Here is a 16,388-nt window from a genome sequence, read left to right on the forward strand (position 1 = left end):
TTTATTTGTTCCAAAATCGGTATCCCTCCGTTTGACGCTGCTCATACTTGGATCCAGGAAGTTTATTGTTTTTAAGGCTAAGCCCAAGGACCTGTTTTTTGTCTGTGGGTGATAGAAAGCAGGTCTTCTTAGCACACTGTAAGCCAGAGCGTAATGGGGGTTCACATTTCTCTGGAAAATATCACTAATTGGAAGGCCACATCTGTTAACCTCTGCAACAACATATTAACATTCTGACCCCGCCTTTAGATTAAACTTTGTTTGCCCCACAGAAAGAACATCGTGTATTGGAGCGAGGGCCCCTCATTGTAGTGTGTATTGTAACAAGGTTCCAGAGAGTGACTTTATTTTAGTTTAATTTGTTTTTTTTGTTGCACTGTGCATTTCAAAAGAAAGAAATGAGTCATAACTTATTTTTTAGTCTTTTGTCCTCTAGGACATAGGGAGAGCAGGGCCAATGGCCTCTGTCTCCTCTTCCCCATCGACCATTCAGTCTTGCACATCAGAATGTTGTGTTTTCAGTGGCCCTGTTCCAGAGACCGAATGAGGGGCCTGAAATCATTCATCAAGTGGGGCTGGAAAGAGCCAGCTCAACAGTAGTTTTGTGCTGTTACCAAGTCAGGCCAGAGTGAGCAGTTACCTAATTGGAATAATATGGCATATGCTCGCATAATTGCTGCACTTTGATAACTTTGCCCAGGTCATGTTGTTTCAGGTAATTACAAGAAAAATATCTGATGCGCCCAGCTAATGACCACTGTGGCTAACACTGAAATGGTTTATGGCCTGTCTTATGTTCAGACACAAATGCTTAAATGCATTACTAACAAAAGAAGTTATAAACTCGGAAGCTGTTTCTGTGGTAAGCAACAAGTCATATTCTGGGATGTGCCGCAAAGGCCTCCTGCCTCATTATGAACCTCTCGGTGAAACTAAGCCTCCCTGGGCTGCATAACGTTAAGGACTGAGAGGCATACTAATCACACTTTCATGAAACACAACGCAACAAGCCACCTTGCTGCACTGTGCTGTGCTGCGTGTAGCAGCGGCCCGTGCAGGTAAGACCTGTCGGCCCCGGTGGGGGGGATTTCCACAGACGACAAGGGAAAATTAATTATTTATTTAATTTTCCATCGTGGTTGTCAGTTGAAATCCCCCCCAACCTGGCCCCACTATTCTTACCTGCACGGGCCACTGCTGGCTGTGTGAAAGGGCAAGAATGCGCCGTATTTAACATCATATGGCACATTTCTGTCCTTTCCTTGAGCTGGTATACCTTTGCCTGCCTAGTGCCAATGCAGTAAAAACTACAGGAGCAAAAACCCATCAACCGCATTGGGATTGGGGTAAGTGGTATATAGTAAACATATGATATCCCAACTGGTATTATTTTAAGGCAAATGCGATTGACATGTAAAAAACATTATCAGAGAGGAAAAAGGAGACTCATACGTATAGTTATGAATGTGCACATGGCATCATGTTTATCCAAAACAAAAAGTAACAGTCGTAGCAGCACTGTAGTTAAATAAATAAAGACAACCCAATTTGTACTTGGTGCTTATAGGGTGCAGGTAATGTGCAGGGTGGTGACGCAAGTGACAATGTGCAGAGCACAGATGGCACAAGGTGACTGGTGTGAGAATATGTACAGTGAATAAAGGCAACAATATGGTTCCAGTTGAATTGTGGTCTAATTTGTTCTAGATGAACCACTTTGTATCATCGCGCCTTTGTTTGCGCTGCGTTGTCGACGGCGTTTCGATCCTCTTGACTTGGGATCTTCTTCAGGACTGGGTTGGTTGAAAAGCAGTGCTGATCGCTCGATGCAGGGGGGAAGGAAAAACTTCAGAGTGTCCGGTGGACTATGCAACGTGGTACAATTCAAGGTAGATCTGGCACCGTGGGGGAGTCGATCCAAGAGTGATCGGCGGGGGAGAAAGGACTCCATTGTAATCACAGACCATGTCTCACTGAATCAGAGCCTCATTCTCCGACAGTACTGAAATTGTCCTTGCCTTCTTTCAGATTCATTTCACCCTGTGCCGATCCATGCTGGATCACTGCCCAGAATCACACCAAACGGGTCTACCTTGACTCGTACCACACCAGAAAGGACTCCATTGTATTTATGGTCCGTGTCCAACTGAATCGAAGCCTCGGTCCCCGACAATACTGAAATTGCCCTTGTCTTCTTCCAGATTTATTCCACCTCGCGCCGATCCATGCTGGATCATTGCCAAGAATCGTACCAAACGGGTCTACCTTGAATCGTACCACGTTGCATAGTCCACCGGACACTCTGAAGTTTTTCCTTCACCCGTAGTATCGAACGATCAGCACTGCTTTTGAACTAACCCAGTCCTGAAGAAGATCCCAAGTCAAGAGGATCGAAACGCCGTCGACCACGCAGTACAAACAAAGGCGCGATGATACAATGCGGATCATCTAGAACAAATTAGACCACAATTCAACTGGAACCATATTGTTGCCTTTATTCACTGTACATATTCTCACATCAGTCACCTTGCGCCGTCTGTGCTCTGCACATTGTCACTTGCATCGCCACTGTGCACCTTACTTGCGCCCTATAAGCACCAAGTACAATTTGGGTTGTCTTTATTTATTTAACTACAGTGCTGCTACAAATGTTACTTTTTGTTTTGGATAAACATGAGTCTCCTTTTTCCTCTCTGATAATGTTTTTTACATGTTCATTGTATTTGCCTTAAAATAATACCAGTTGGGATATCATATGTTTACTATAGTGCCAATGCAGGCACTCTTGCATCATGGTGCAAACGGGCCTGCATTGTAAAGAGGATAGTTTTTCTGCAGGAAGGGTTAATTTCCTGCAGAAAAACAATCCTGAAAGGCATTTTAATCTTTCAATGAGTGCTGCATCATGCAACACACATAGAAAGAAGTAGAAACATGGAGAAATAAAGATATTTCTCCTTGTTATGCTTTGTCTAGGGAGGGGTGGTATTTGGACGCATTCTCCAGTCTACCACTAATAGTAAATCTGGGAATGTGCCAAATCCATGGAGGCATGCGTGGGAACACCCACACTCCACCTATTAAATGCCTCCCTGGGGTAGTTTACAATTCATCCAACTGTGGCTGGGGACACAGGTGCACCCACCGCAGTATAGAATATAGCAGAAATAGTGGTATTTGAATGTTTATAAGTGTCGAGTGCTCTAGGAAGAAGTAAAGACACCAGGTCTTCCCCTGCTGGAAAAATACCAAATATAAAAATATTGTCTCCAAGCACTCATTGATTCAAGGTTGAGTTCCTAGTATCAACAGTTTTGTTCCTTATTTCCACATCTGCTTTTCAACTTTGCCCTCGTCAACATGTGTTTCATCTAAGCTGGCAATGTTGCAGCAGACTTCTTCAGGGATGGTTCTGTCATGATGCGATGTGAAAGACAATGTATCTTGATGTGCCAGTAAACGTGCCTGAGGTATTATTTAAAGGCAGAAATGTGCGGTGCCTTGCATTACTCCAGATTTATCAAGTGATTGCAGGGCCACACAAGGTGGCCTTTTGTGGCTCAATAAATCTGGCTTTAGGGTTGCATTGCCTTTGTGCCCCCTTGCATTGTGCAAGGGTGATGAAGCACTATGATACATATGGGCCTGTTCACTAAAAGAATGGATGGTGCAATGCAGGTCTTCCTATGCACTGGGGGAGAGAGCAGAACAGAGACATATCTACTACGATATGTCGTTGCAGCTGCTTAGTGCCATGCACATTCGTGTTCTCCATAATGAAAAGATCTATGCAAGATGTCTTGCATAGATTCTGTACTAGGAATGTAGTATTTCAGCACAAAATAACATATATAGACGAAATTTAACATGTTGCACTTATTGGATGTGTGCAGAAAATTGCAGCACACATGCAATGTCTAAAAACGTAGAAGAAATGAAAAGATTTCTCCTACTTTGCGTCTTTCTCAAGGAGACATTATTATCGGGTCCAAAGCCATGCCTAACGGTTTTAATAGATAGGATTTTGTGTCAAAAATATTGGTGGAGGCATGGGTAAACCAATTTACCACCCATGTAAAGCCACCTTGAGGCCATGTTTTAAAAAGCAGTGCAAATCACTATTTGCGTTACTTAAAGGGTTACCTTCCAGTGTAAGAAAAGTAATGCATTGAAAGTAAATACTGTATCAAGACCTTGCGTGGGTTTGCACGACTTTGCATTGCTCTGCAATTGCACACTATCTTGATAAATCCGCCCCTAAGTAGGTACTGCTAGGGCTAATTTAAGATACTGCCTATGCCACAGTTTTGGGCTGAATGGTGCAATAATGGGGCAAGAAAGCACACCAGCACCTTGAACAAATCACATTACCACTACAAGAAAATGGCACATAACAAATATAAAGAAACATTCATCATACATCCTCATCCCCACAAAGGACGTAAAATACAAGGAGTTCCAAATTTTTTGTGATTGGGTTCCGTGTTTCAAGGTTAGCTGCAGCGTTTTAATGTACTTATTGACACAAACTGGCACTTCCTGCTTGGGCCTGCAAAGTTGGAGGCCTGATCACTAACTTTTTTGACAAAGCTTCTGCATGCCCTTGCTGGTAAGTAAGGCAATGCATGGTGCAAACAGCTTTGGTCGCTATATAATAAGACCAGGACTCTGGAAGTGGTGATGTGTCCTGTTGTTTTGTGTTGCTGTGTGTTGTTCTGCATTATTGTAACATATTTATGTTATTTTGTACTTTGGTTGTGTTTAGCTTTCTCTTTTGTCTGTTTTTGTGTGTTGTGCCATGTTACGTTTTGTCTTTCTGTTATATTCTATTGTTTATATATTTCGACCAATGAGTCAACATATCAAGCCAAAAGCAGCAAATGCCTTTAAAATGCCTTTGACAAGTAATCATTTTGCCACCCTCTAAACTGGTCAAACAATACTGGTCCAGTTTTCTAGGAGAGGGTGTGAAGTAACAGCCAGAGTTGTCGACTTTAGGACCTTGGGATCAAGGTTTGAATATTAACATGGATTCTACATCCCCTGATTGTGGGGAAATCACTTTATCATCCAGTGCCTACAAAAATCAGTGTGTCCTTGTGTAAATTAGCTGGTGTACATGTAAAACCTCCCGTGCTTTCAAGTTGATCTCACACTATATAAAACTGCCAAGAAATGCACCTGTCAGCACAAACTGTTGACAGAAACTGTTGTAGTGCCATTGCTATGGCGCTGTCTTAAATTAGCACAGCAGTGCTCTCTTTATGTGATACCGCCCTGTTAGAAAGTAGATTTCTGGTTGGCTAGGGCTTGCGCCTAAGCCAGGCAGAAACCACCACTCTAGTCAGGGCAAGTGAGTTACACGCTGAAGATAACCACGGCTCACCTCTTTGGTAGCTTGGCACGAGCCGTCAGGCTTATACCAGAGGCAATGTGTAAAGCATTTGCGCAACACACTTTCACAGCCGCAACACACTAGGCACACCACAAAAGAAACTCCACACAAGGTTATATAAAAATAGCCTTTGTGTTATCCAAAACACATTAGAATCATAATCACACGATATTCACTGTGTCAACTGGCACTAGGCAATATTCATATGGGATAATACATATGACAGGGCCAATTGGGCCACTGTCAGAACCATCACATAGCACAAGTAGTAAAAATAAACCACTACTAGTAACTACAGGCAAAATACTGTACTCTGGAACACATTATGCATAAACACTATAGCATAACATTATACATCAACACATGGTGCATAAATCACATTTAGCAACAATCATATTAGGCATAAACACAGTATGCAATCTCTGTAGGGCTTTATGCCCGCCTGGTACACACAGGTACCAAACTTGACCCCAGGCCCACTGGCCTTTCACAGGGGCTCAAATGACCTTTGTCCCGAAAGTTAGGGCGCTAAGCTGTCACTTGCAGACGGATGCAGGCCCACCAGGCCAGCACCAGTAATGAGGGTAACGCACTGGGGCAGGGGGGTGCAACTCACCCCTGCCTCATCAGAAAAGTAAATGTCCCACGATGCAGCTGCCCACTCTCCTGCAGGGCAGCTGAGACAACCTAAAACATTGACACCACCGTGCCTCTCAGGACCCCCTCCGGGACTTAGGGAACTCAAATTTGCCCCCAACAACAAATCAGCACTTGCACTCTCCGTGCCTGTGGAGCCCCACTCTGGGACTACTGAATAAAATTGCCCCCTATTATGCTGCTCTTCTGCGGGGCAGCAGAAGGAAACCGACACTGGCACAATCTGTGCTGTGAGAGTCACCTTTACTGGGCTCCATCTGGTGCACTCTTTCGGCACTAACATTGTGCAATTTCGAGCCCCACTGACCGGGGCTCTTGTAGGTGGATCCAGAAAGCTGACAAGTGACTCCTCCACTCTGCCGGCTACCTTGGAAGACTCCGGTCAAGCTTTTCTTCCCATCACCATTCTCTGGATTCCTCAGGGGCTGCAAGCCGGTTCAACGCTCCGTCTTCGGGGGAAGCCCCGCCCCAGATCCCACCCCAGATCCCACCTGGATTCTCCTTCCGGTCCAGGCCACGGCCCCAACCAGGCACAGACACCTGTTTTCCTCTTTGGCTGCAAGTCTCTCTCCGGCTCACAAGTGTGGGGTTGGCTCCTGCCTGTAAATAAAACCAAATGTGGGGTGTAATCCAGCTCCCATAAGCAGTGGCCGTGCGGGGTGGGCTCCCGCTCTGCTGCCAAAGTACCCACAAGGCAGGGTAGGCTCCCCCTGCGCTGGCATCAATGAGAGGTAGGCTACCGCTTCATTCTCAAAATGCAGGTGAATACCCACGTTGGGATTCCCTCGGAATACGACGCAGCCCAGCGCTGCAGTGTCCACGCGCTCCTCTTCTCCTGGCAGGACGGGAGTCTAAGAACTTCCGAGGGGTAAAGCTGGGCCCAGTCAGGCCAGCACACAGGGCCCTTCAGCAGGGAGGCAGTCCCTTGTCGCTGTTCCTACTGGGGCCCAGCAGCAGCAAGTCACAAGGAAGTACACAAAAATGGGGTCACAGGCCCTATATTTATACTAGATTTCTCTTTGTCCTGCCCTGGCACAGGGCTTGGGGGAAACAGTCTCAACTAGTTCTGGAGGGTATTGGAGCACTTTGTTTATCTTGCTCCTCTTCCCCTTTGTCAGGTGGGAGCTCGGTCACCAGACCACCACAGGGGGTAGAGCCAGCATTTGCCCAGGCAGTCACAGACCTATTCAGGGTCAGGGGACTACTCCTCCCACTACTCCATATGCGGATCTCCTATTCAGCCTAGCGCTGACTCCCCCTGCCCTCCCTGGAGCACCACACACCTTACCAACCCCTGCCACTCCAGAGCCAGACATGCAATACACATCAGGCAGGCAGACACATAGCACACCGAAATGCCAACTTCTAAAAGCGGCATTTCTAAAATAGTGATAATAAATCTGCGCACACCATTGCGCAGCATTTATTATTACTATTCCAACCATACCAAGCCTGACCACGCTGCTCCTCTCATATCAGGATTTACCACTGAAACACTTATCAGGGAATCCCCAATGCATTCCTATGAGAGGGCAGCCTCACAGCAGTGAGAAACCAAAATGGCTGTTTGTCACTACCAGGACATGTCACACACTTAAGGTACATGGCCTACCTTTTACCTACAATGCACCCTGCCCATAGGTCTGGCTAGCGCCTACCTTAGAGGTGACTGACATGCAGTAAGAGGGGGGTCACAGACGTGGCACACACTTTAGGTGTCACATCACTGCGGCGGTAAAACTGCGCTTACAGGCCCTGCAATGGCAGAGGCCTGAGACAGGTTTGAAAGGCTACTTCGGTGGTTGGCGCAATCAGCGCTGCAACCCCACCAGTAGGATTTAATTTACTGGCCCTGTGTACCTGAGATACCACTTTACGAGGGACTGACAGATAAAGTAAATGTGGCAAATAGGTGTAGAACAATTTTACCATGTTTACCACAGAGAGCACACACACTTTACACTGGACAGCAGTGCTAAAGTGCCCAGAGTCCGAGAACCACCAACAACATGTCAGAACAAAGGCTAGTAGGAAGGCAAAAAGTTCAGGGATGACCCTGCAAAAAGGGCCAGGTTTACAGGCCCAGATGCAGCAGTAGCTCCTCTTTTATGGCGGAGGAGTGTCTCCCCGCCTGCTGCGAGTACAGCAGGCACAGACATTAATAAAATGATATCAAAAATCATTTTAATATAATGTGTTGCAGGCTTGTGCCGGTCCTAGGAAGCTTGTTTCCGGTCCAGGGAAGGCATGGCTTGGCAGTTCGGGCTGGACTGTTCCCATGAGGCTCAGGGTCAGACTGATTTGCATATGGCCATATCTGAACTGGGGTGGCAGAGTGGGCTAAAGAATGGTGATGTATTAAACCCAGATCTGTTGACTGGGTGTGAGTGTTTGATTGGTTCAGATGCTCCGTCCATCACCACCCCTTTTTGTACCGCTTTCTTTGCCATAAGTTGGCAGGGTATGCTCAGACGTGAGTCCCTTGCTCACTTTGCCACTGCATTCAAGCAAGCCTGGCTGAAGACGGCTGTAATGCCAGAAACCGGTCCTAGGAAGCTTGTTTCCGGTCCAGGGAAGGCATGGCTTGGCAGTTCGGGCTGGATGTTCCCATGATGCACAGGGTCAGACTGATTTGCATATGGCCATGTCTGAACTGGGGTGGCAGAGCGGGCTAAAGAACGGTGATGGATTAAACCCAGATCTGTTGACTGGGTGTGAGTGTTTGATTGGTTCAGATGCTCCGTCCATCACCACCCCCTTTTGTACCATTACAGTGTGAGGGCAGGGACGATTAGTGCAATTGCACTATTAATTCAGCCCCTGCGAGTGCGCATGTCAGATTAGCCGGCTTTCTAAAGCTGGCCAATCTGACATGCGCACTTAAGAGCTAGCAATCCCAGAGTTGAGAAACAGCTAAGGGAATGCAGCCACAGGTCCCCAGCCTCAAAATGAGCACTGGGATAGCCTGCTCCAACCAATCCTAGATAGAGCTGATTGTTTTTTTTTCACAGTGCCCACGGAGGAAGACCTTCCCTTTCCGCCACGAGTCACTGCCGAGGAGAGCACTAGGATGAATAGAGGGACCGCAACCAGAGCCTGCGTGCCAGCAAGTGCAACATATATGATGATTTTTTGGGGCTTCGAGGGCCAAAATATTTTAATGTTGCCGGCCGCCACTGCGTAGATGTCAACACTGAATAGAAGAAAGCATGCTCTAAAGATAGCTGTAGCAAATTTCTAATATATTATATGAGATATATTATGGATCTGCCAGTGATCAACAGTGGAACAGAGAAAGAAGAAGAAATTTGAGAATTCCGAACCTTACTTGGGCCTTTTTAAAAACACGGTTCACCTCCCCCTCCTTCTCTCCCCAAAAAAACAGCTTACGTTTTTGCACCGTCGGGTCATCCACACTTCCGGAGACCACTCAATGAGATAAGCAGCGCTAGAAAATGTCAAGCTTCTGAGAACAGACTTTTCGATCGAAGTCATTATTCTTGTGTATTTTCTCACCGAGAGGCAAACCAGCTGCCTTTGCTCGTTGTCTGACTGCTGGTTATACTGGTGCAGCCCCCACTTAATGCTAGGCTTAGTTACAACTGCACGTTCCTTTATTTTAGGTTGCTGCAGGTTTAGCATATCTTTAGAAGCATATTTTATTTGTAAATCATTCATATTTTTATAGGTAGCGGCTCAGAGCAGCCATATGTTTCCATTCTTAGGCGTAATCGCTCAGTAAACTACTTTTAAACGCCCCCTCCGACTGGGACAGATGCGTGCATTGCACAAATATAGCATGTTCGTTTCAAAATTAAACTTTGTCCATGTTCACAAAAACCATTTCCAACAACGAAGTAGGAAATTGCGTTTTAGTACCGGTTGTGAATTAGGTCACCTCATACAGTTAAGATTTACTGAAGCAATTTATGACTATCCGAATTCTAATCCTTAACATTGTATAGAAAGAAAGGGTATGCCTAAGGATGTGGAAAGAGGCCAACCTTAAGTTTATGAAGTCGCTTTGGTTTTCATTGTCCAGAGATTTGAATGTTTTTTTAGAGCTATATTTTTTATTTTTTCCATTTCAGTGTCAACAACAGCGAATCAATTAAATTCAATGTTAATGGCTGAGGGTGTAAGTGCTAATGAAAATCGCCAATGTTATGATTAATAACTTTTATAATTTTAGATATATTTGATAAAGCCGCACAGACGTTTTAGGAAATATATGCACACCATGGACCTCTTTTAGGGATCTCGATCCAAGGGTTGCAACTGCGACCTCTGACTTGCCGCTTGCAATTCCTGACACTGCCTCATCGACCCCTGACCTCAGAGGTGGCAAAATCAGCGTCAAGACATAGGGAAGGCTCCACATTTATTATTGTCTGCCAGTTTTTCATTACACAAGTAATGAATAATATTGTATTATTCACTATTTTATAATAAAAATGGAGCACACTTAAGACATTTGGTGGCAGTTGTGGTAAGTAAAAATGGCTTTAAACGTATGTTGTATGTGTGCTTGCAGGCGAGAGTGTGTTTAAGCGAGTGAAAGTGAGCATATGTGTGAGCAAGTGTGTTTCAATGTGTAATCATGTGTGTGTGAGTGAGAGTCAAGTTACGGGTAGTAAGTGAGATTGTGGTCCAGATTTTCTAATATTTGACGCAAGACAATGTTGCAATAAAGTTGCTGCATTGGCTTGCATCAAATGGAGAGAGAGAAAAAATGCACCATAGCTAATAAGATATGGTACCTTTTTGCACTCCCAATACGCTGGCGCACTTGTGACAGCCATGCATCAATGCACACACGCCTTTGCAATATTGCAAAGGTGCGTGGGTTCTCTGAAGGATAGGTGTTTTACTTGAAGGGGTTCTTTCCAGCCAAAAACTATACAGCTTTTTTTTCACTTTGTATGTGTGCTATACTATGTAGCACACATGCAAAATTGGAAAGGATTAGGAGGATTTAAAACAATTTCTCCTCGTCACTCTTCCCTCAAAGATGAGTAGTTTCAGTTTCAGTAAGTCTTTATTTCGAAATAAAATTCATAAAAGACAATATACAATTCATGAAATATTAATAAGACATCATGTCGGTAGAACATTTAAAAAGTTATTAAACAATTGATAAAGACTTTACAATAAAATGCCTTTGGACATTATCTATTATAAATCAGCATCAATATATAAAACCATCATAAAATGTTCAAATTCCTGGTACGAATTATCCATGCCCAACCTAGGAACTTGGCCACACCGACCACAATAAACTCTGAAAGGTTAGTACGAAAAAGCCTCAGGGCTTCAAGGTACCCCTTGCTATCCAGTCTACAACATAAGGGTTTAATCCATTTTAGGCGTGGGGCACCATAGGCTGGGCAGGCAAAAAAAAAGTGACCAATGCTCTCTAGATGACCCGGACACCAAGGACAGCAATTATTTGAATTCACATTCCACTTAGCATTAAAAGAGTTGATAGGGAGCGTTCCGACACGGAATTGATGATATAATTTCCGGTCGAGGGTTTTACAAATCACGTCCCAATATGGCTCAAGGGAAGGTGTCAGTTTCTAAGTCAGAAAAAGACCTGTTAAATTAGTAACTTCTGATTGGATGACTGTAGTTAATTTAACAGATGCCCAAAACTGGTCTTTAAAATCTTGTTTGGAGGGAAAGATGGAACCCCCCGGATTAATCCAGAGCTGATGGAGACCCATTTCAAGCAAAACCTTTTTCACTTCCCTAAGCCATGGGATTCTAGAAGCTCCCCACAAAGATTTAACCTCGTCTAATTCTTTGGCAAAAAGGCTAAGCTCCAGAGTCGTCCAGATCCGTCGCCATAATGCCACCAAGCGGAACCTGGCCATCTCATTTAAGGGTTTACAACCTAAGTCTAGCAACAGTGGTTTTATGGGTGTAGACTGAGGAAGGCCTACTAAATTTCGCAAGAACTTATTCTGTGCTTTGACCAGAAGGGATAAATCTTTAAAACCCCAGATATCCGCACCGTACAAAGTGGCTGCGTTTATCTTAGCTTCATAGATTTTTAATACAGGGGTGATTCGTTTAGTCAGGGATTTCTTTTGTTCCAGAAGCAAACAACCCGTGAGTCGTACAAATTTGAGGTATAATTCCTCAATCTGGGGTTTCCAACTTAGATGATAATCCAGAGTCACACCCAGATAAGCCATTGTCTTCACCTGTTCTATCAGAACACCATTCAAGCTAACAGAGCTAGTGATTGGATTTTTATTACTGAAGACCATAAATTTGGTTTTATCAACATTAATCTGTAGGTCATTTACCCTGCGAAACTCTGCAAACCTATTCAGGGCTGTTTGTAACCCACTGCGAGTTTTAGAGAGAAGCATGGTGTCGTCAGCAAAAATTAACATCGGGTATTTAGACCTGCCCAGAGATGGTGCATCTGTCTGGGATGTGGAAAAAAAATTGACTACCTGGTTGATGAACAGGAGAAAAAGAGTAGGGGCCAACACACATCCCTGGCGCACCCCATGTGTCACCGGGAAGCTGTCGGTCACCTGTCCTTGTTTACCCCACCTAACTCTGGCAAAGTTGTCCTCGTGTAATCTCATAACTATGTCCAGAAGTTCTACGGGTAGGCCCATAAATCTCAGTGAGTCCTACAATTTAGCTCTTGGAACCAAGTCAAAAGCCGACTTAAGGTCCACAAAAGCGGCATAAATCACCCCTCCACCCAACAGAACCACCTTCCAATATAACATTGTAAGTCTAAAGACCTGGTCTATGGTGCTAGTGCCCAGTCTGAACCCAGCTTGCATGGGGGACAATATGTTTTCCAACTTGATCCACCCCTGTATTCTTGCCAGTACCATCCTAGCAACTATTTTTTGAAGTGAGTCTATCAGACTTATAGGGCGGTAATTTCCTGGGATTGAACGGTCCCCTTTTTTAAAAACAGGTAAGCTCTCCGCCCCTTTCCAGGAGTCGGGGATCCTAGCCCCTGCTGCAATGGCGTTGGCCAACTTGGTTATGTATGGGACCCATACATCAAGATTCAATTTAAAAAGATCAGCTGGGATTGCATCCAGTCCAGGTGCTTTCCCTGACTGTACCGAACCAAGGGCATGCTCTGTCTCAGTACATGAAAAGGTAAGCACGGCCCCATCAAAGGGAGTCAGATCTGCTGTAAGCACCTGCTGTGTTTCATGTACTGCACTCATGTCTTTAAATTGGGCAGAATAGAAGACCACCTAATCTACTGCAGAAACATGGTTCACAGGTATTTGGGAATCCGGATTCCTGCCCCACTTTACAGTCTCCCAAAACTTTGTTTGGTTGGATGATTGGCACGCCACAAGGAGTTCTGCCCAATATTTATCATCCCACTCCCTCTTAGCTGCCCACAATATTTGTTTATATGATGACCGGGCAATTTTAATGTCATTAATGTCCCTGGTTTTAAGTGCAGAAAGTAATTTACTATGTGCTACCCTACAACTCTTATTATACCACCTTTTGCGAGCATTATCTTTCTTTAACCTTAGTGGCTTAGTGAGCAAAATTTTTAGTTCCCTAAAGCATTTCTCATGTAAATCGATTATTTGGGAGTTAACACCAGCGTGAGATGGAAGATCCGCCATGAAGCCCATTGTTTGCTTTGCTACCTCCTCAATGTCTTTGATAAGGGGTGGGTCTGCAATGACCTTAGTCCATTTTACCCGTCTTCTGTCATTACACAGGATGACATCAGATGTTAAAACTGCTGTTGCAGAGGGTCCAACCCCCGCACCGGGTATTCTGAGTCCCAATGAGAGAGGGTTATGATCACTCTCTGGCCGAACCACAACCTCCATATAAACCACGAAAGGCCAAAGATCTAGTTTGACTAGTACATAGTCTATCCGACTCATACTAACCCCATTATTAAAGGTAGGTTGACCAGACTTATCAGAGGGTGTGCGCCCATTCGCTGCCCTCAACCCCCACTCCAAACAAAATACTGTCCAGAGAAGTGCCGCCTCGGTTCCCCTGACACCCTTGCTTATGGTCAATGGCGGGATGTTCCAAACAGTATCCTCATCGACACCCACATTCTCCACTAAATTAAGGATAGGTTTGAATGAACAATTTAAATCCCCTGCCACTTGGATAAAATTGTCACTATGTAATTCCGTCAAAAGCAAATCGAGGTCATTCAAGACTGCCTGTTTACGACCTCCTTGGCAGCCCCGGGCATAAATATTTATTAACATGAGACTCCGATCATTTCCCCTGTTGAGTTTCATACATAAGAGGTCCGGGTTGTTCACCAGAATTTCGGATGGTCGGTATCCCAGAGAGTGTCTAATCCACACCACCAATCCCCCAGAGGCTCTTCCCTTTAGGCCCTGGATAGCAGGTTTATAGTAATTTAAGTATCCTGCTCTAAATAACGGGGCTGTTGCCCAACTCTCCTGCAGCACAACAATGTCAAAGGTGTCGATGTATTCGGCCCAATCTTCATTATCCAAACGACCCCTTAACCCTGCTATGTTCCAGGAGACCACTTTGAGCAACCCCACTTGGCTACAGGCAGGGTTAGTCTCTAGTAAGTTAACATCCGCTACCCTGGTTTCAGTAATCTTAAGGACAGGGCTCAAACTCAGGCTCTGACTGGGACCTTCGGACAGACGTACAGTGTCTCCACAATGTTCAGGTGAAATAGAGACAGAACTCACAGAAAGGGGAATATGTTCAGGGTCATAAGCAGGTGCCTTTATCCTCGTAAGTCAGTCGACCTCATCTAAACATCCATACCGATTGAAAGTTGGGGCCCCTTCCCAACAACCATTGCGACCTTGCCATCCATCCAGTCGCCCACCTCGCACTGGGTTTCGAGCTAATGACCAATTCCCATCTTGATTTAAACTTGGCCGCGGGGTAGAAGAAAGTAAGTGGTCCAGCCAAGCCCTCGCCACTGTACCTCGCATCAACAAGACCACCATGGGAGGCAGATCCTTCTCATACCTGGCTGCTAAAACATGGAACTCACTCCCCGCTTACCTTCGCCTTACCCAGAACCACCTAGCATTCAGAAAGCAACTTAAAACGTGGATATTTGACAAGTAATCCTCCTCCCCTTTCTAAGCGCCTTGGGACCCTCTGGGTATGTAGTGCGCTATATAAATTCTCTGACTTGACTTGACTTGTCTAACAACAATTGTTGAATTTTCACCTCGTGCATCCCAAGAGCATAAATGTTGTGCCGTGTGAGGATCTGCAAAGGAGACAACAATACAGTCACCAGGTATGGATTTAGAAGTTGAGCCTATCCAAGGGACCCTACGCACCATTAGGACATTACTTCTTAAATGATTAGGTAATTGTCTATTTGTATTAAGCCAGTGAATTACCTTATTTTTTAAAGACCAGAAGTTCTCCTGGGATTGTGTCTCCATTACAGGCACTCCAGCCAAGATCACAACATAGGGCCTAGCATCCGGGGGTAGATCTATAAAAACCCCGCGAAAATTATGTACATTTCGGGATCCCTGTGGGTATGTACGATGAGTCACAGTGTTATTTGGTCTAGGCGCAGCAACCTGCTTGGTAGGTGGCATACATTGAACGGGGCGGGGAGCGGGGGCAGTAGTTTGGGGAATAGTGGCTGTGGGATTATAAGCCTTTGTACGTGGTTTGGGTATTGGTTTGGATGGGGACTGAACTGGTGGAGCTGCTACTGGTACCTGCGCAATATTCTCTTCTACCAGTAAAATGTTTGGTTCCATTTGCTTTATGCTAAGGCTAGCTAGTGTGACAATAGTCTTGTCCATTTCTAGCAGATGATTTTCTATGCGTGAGAGTCTGAGTTCAAGGGGAGATAAAAGCTTTTTCAGGGTCTCCCATACTATTCTTAAAAAGTTTCCATCACTCCCCTCTAACTCTCACACGGGTCCTCCATTAATCCCCGCGACGAGATGTGAGCGAGCCTCATTGGCTAATATATCTAATTCAACTTTATCTGTGCTTGTACAGGGCTCTACATCACTGAGACAGCTTGGGGCACATCTTTATCCACCCTGCTTAATACAGGGGGTCTTCTATTGTTAAAGAATTGTGCCCTAGCGATTTTGGCCTTCTTTTTAGCATAGGCTGATCTAGCAATGCGTTTTCTTTTTTGATTAACAACCCTATGATGATTGGGAATCACAACCACATGATTCTCCTCAGAATTCAGAATTTCTGTTGGGGATATTTAAATCTAGTACAGGGGGAAGAGACTTTGGCTCAGGCTTGGGAGAAGTCGGGCCAGAGGTAATAGCTTGCATAGATGGAAAAGTGACTGTAGGATGATGAATAACTG

Source organism: Lissotriton vulgaris, chromosome 6 (genome assembly GCF_964263255.1).
Source record: "Lissotriton vulgaris chromosome 6, aLisVul1.2, whole genome shotgun sequence".
Lineage (NCBI taxonomy): Eukaryota > Metazoa > Chordata > Amphibia > Caudata > Salamandridae > Lissotriton > Lissotriton vulgaris.